The 3,706-nt window shown below is 40.9% G+C and overlaps 1 long non-coding RNA gene across 1 annotated transcript in view; it reads right to left on the bottom strand.

The window, feature by feature from the left end:
* Positions 1 to 3,706, bottom strand: part of LOC107704397 (uncharacterized) — a 16,285-nt gene that overhangs the window by 5,850 nt on the left and 6,729 nt on the right. The gene's annotated exons all lie outside the window — the stretch shown is intronic.

A 3,706-nucleotide genomic window follows, 5' to 3' on the forward strand; every position in this document is an offset into this window, starting at 1 on the left:
ACAGACCGTATATTCTATTGCCCTACACCAACCCTACCCCTAAACCTACCCCTCACAGGAAACTTTCTGCATTTTGAAAAATGGGGACATGGGGTAATGTCCTCATAAGTCACCTTCTCTTTGTAATACCTGTCATACCCACGTCATACAAATTTGTGTCCTCATATGTCACAAAAACGTGCGCACACACACACTCACTCACTCACTCACTCACACACTCACACACTCACACACTCACACACTCACACACTCACACACTCTCTCTCTCTCACTCACACACACACTCACACTCTCTCACTCACACACTCTTAGATCTTCAGCTCCGTGACAAACACAGAAACAGCGGGACAGCAGGGAGGCGTTGCAGGCCAGACTCAAACCCTCACCGCAGCTCAAGAAGCGTCTGCATCTCACTGCATGATCAGCGCTGGACTCCAGAGATCTGCAGCGCAAACGCTAACAAGTGTGTTCATTCACTGTGTTCTGCTCAGAGACTCAGATGTTCACATGTAAGAGCAGGAGGTCAAAGGTCACTGATATACAGCCATTCACTCATCATCAGGCTGTCAAACGAGGATTAATTCAGCCGAAATCATCAATCTGTCATCATTTACTTGTGTCTCTCAAACATGTTGTATGACTTTGTTTCTCCGGGAACCAAACCACATCAGACTGCCATCATATTTACACAAACACAGACACATTTATCAGAATACCTTCTTTTGTGTTCAACAGAGCAAAGACATGAGGGCGAGTAAATGATGACAGAATGATCAGGTTCATCTGTATTTTCTTCAAAGATCAGCCCTGATAATAAATCTGATGATAAACTCACATTAAACTCAAGGGTTAGCAGAAGACTTTCTTTGTTTGCTTTGGCTCTTAATTTCCTGAAGAGATTAATTTGATCCTGCATCTATCCTGTTGTTTATCATCTGTGGCTTGTTTTGTTTATTGATGTTGTTATATTTTTATTCCTCTACAGCTCTCTGTCGTCTGCTTTATAACTAAACTGAGTTTAGTATCTCTAGCAGCAGATGAGCTGACCAGACTCTGATTAAACGTCAGCACAGATCCGATTATTAATAAAGGCATTCTGACGGAGGAGCGACAAACCAAAACCAGCGTCTGGAGTTCAGATGAAGGACAGAAGAAGAACATCCATCACTGATCAATACAAGCCACCTATGGGATTCAGATGCACAATCATCAACGTTTATTCACATATTACCTGATCACTAAGTGATCAATCATCAGCGGCAGAAAATTATTCAGACACCTTCAATATTTTTCACATTATATCACAGTTTATTGGCTATAGTTTAGAAGATGGTAATAAAATATGAGAAGAACTCAGAGTTAAACTGAGTCAGAACAAACTCATCTTGATAATGTCAGATAACTTTGATAGAAAGGTATGTAATGAATTTGGTTGAATAGCTGTCAGCTGTTACATTTAAGAACACAATTAGATAAAACCAATTTAGCTTCATGTTGTTCAGTCTGTGGTGTAAAAAGATCACATTAGCAATTAAAGAAAAACACTTCAGAAACACATGCTCAGCTCAAAGTGTCTGAATAATTATTGCTCCCAAATTTTACTGTTAGTCCACTGTATGAAGAGTTTTTGGGTGTAATATGTCACAGTTTACTTTATTTTGCTCTCATCGCTTACATGAATGAACTGTAGTGTCCTGCACCCACTAGTAACAAAATATCAACAATTATATCTGCAGTCTGAATGATTTTGCTTTGACTGTATGTTATTCTCCAGCTGACATCATCTTCACAGGCGAGAGGATCAGGAGACGGCGGATTAGCAGCAGATCTGCATTTGACCAAACAAGGGCAGAACGAGCCCCAAACCGCCGCTAATCAGCCGTTTCCGGCCCGGGAGCGACCTCCATCATACCTGCTATCATCTCTGACCAAATATGTAGCTAACAAGAGCGGCAAATTAGGGATTCTGTCCTCCGAAGTCCAGCGGATAAGGCAAGAGAGGACAAAGAGGGAATATTTTCCAGAGCCACAGAAACAGAACACTGCCTTTTACAGAAAGAGCGAGGATCGTGGGTAAATAGCCGCGCTTATATGGCACACTTCATACGGATGATACGAGAGCGTCTGATGATCCGCGGACACACACACACGCCACACACACTCGTCTCCATGGCAACGCTCTTCCCGGGATCGCCGCCGTTAATGATCCGGTCAGACAGAGCCAGATTCACCGGAGGCCTCGTCTTCCCAGAAGAGCATCTCCATCAAAACACACGCAATCTCCAAAGAGCAGCAATTAAGCTTCATTTGGACGCGGCGGGTAAACATGAACTCTGTGCCGTTTACAGGCTTTCTGCAGAGCTTCACATCACATCCAGCCTCCATAAGACCTGCACAAATCAAATAATACCACATGCTGCTAGAGAACAAACCTGCAATCTCAAAACGAATCATCAATTCTTTTATTATTTAAAGAGGCTGAGGCTCAGGACATCTGCACTGATTCTCATTTATCTATTCACCTGAAGTACAGATCTGTCCATTTTGCTGATATGATAATGTGCTCAAAGAAAGCCAATAAAAAGATTATTGTGCCGATATTAATAAAATCCACATACTGAATATGTATAAGTAACGCCCTTAGTCTTTCTTTCCTGTGATGGGCAGTTCAGAGAGAAAATAAAAGAGTTTGCATTGATTTAAATGCCAGATACTGTTTACTGTGTCGCCAAAAAACCAATAATAGCCAGAAAAATGCAGAATGAGGGTTTTTTAATCATAAACAAGCCTGAAATACAGCAGGACTCTTATTCTGAAATGTCTGTGCTCATTCGGATAGATGAGATAAAACGTGCATCTGAAAACCGTCTACAACATATTACAATATAAACACCACCGTAAACATAGTCAATTCATTAAAGAGGCATCATTAACAATAAATGCGCGCACTCTCTGACTGTGAGCAGCTCTCATATTCATTTAATTTAATCATTGCCTTTTGAAGTTTAATAATCACATATCTGTATCACAGTGACTCTGTTTTTCCAGCTCCAAATGTAAGACTTCAGAAAATAACTGAGGCCTTTGTTATACCATTTAAGACTCTCTATGGCCTTAATATTGATCAAACCAAATCTAAGACTAGAAGGACCTGCAGAAACCCGGCATTTACCCATAAAACCCTGCACTGGTCATCAGGACACAGAAGCACTCTGCATACGGACTAAACTATGATAGTATGAGAAACACGATGATGATGATGATACAGCACAGTCACATGACCTCATTACATCACATGACTCACGGCGTCATATCGGTTATTTCATACTTTCAGTCCAATTTTGTTAGAAAACGTTCGCCGCTCTGAGAAAGAGAATCACTGCCGGGTCACTGATCGCACTGGAAATGGAAGGTTGAGCGCATTGCATTGTGGGATACAGTGTTTCACTCATTGTGCTCTGTTGTATACGGTTCATGCTACTCTATGCACACTGTAGAGAGTATACACACTATATACTGTAGTATGTTCATGCTCACGATTCAGACGCACCAAAAAGCGCTCTTTGACCATACACTCATTCAAAATCTCATATTAAAAAGAGACAGTTCTTCATTCTGTCATTATTTACTCTCCATCATGTCGTTCAAACCTGTATGACTTATTTCAGTGAAACAAAAGAGAAAATATTTTTGATTTGTTAATTTT

Source organism: Sinocyclocheilus anshuiensis, unplaced genomic scaffold, assembly GCF_001515605.1.
Source record: "Sinocyclocheilus anshuiensis isolate Anshui unplaced genomic scaffold, SAMN03320099.WGS_v1.1 scaffold1115, whole genome shotgun sequence".
NCBI lineage: Eukaryota > Metazoa > Chordata > Actinopteri > Cypriniformes > Cyprinidae > Sinocyclocheilus > Sinocyclocheilus anshuiensis.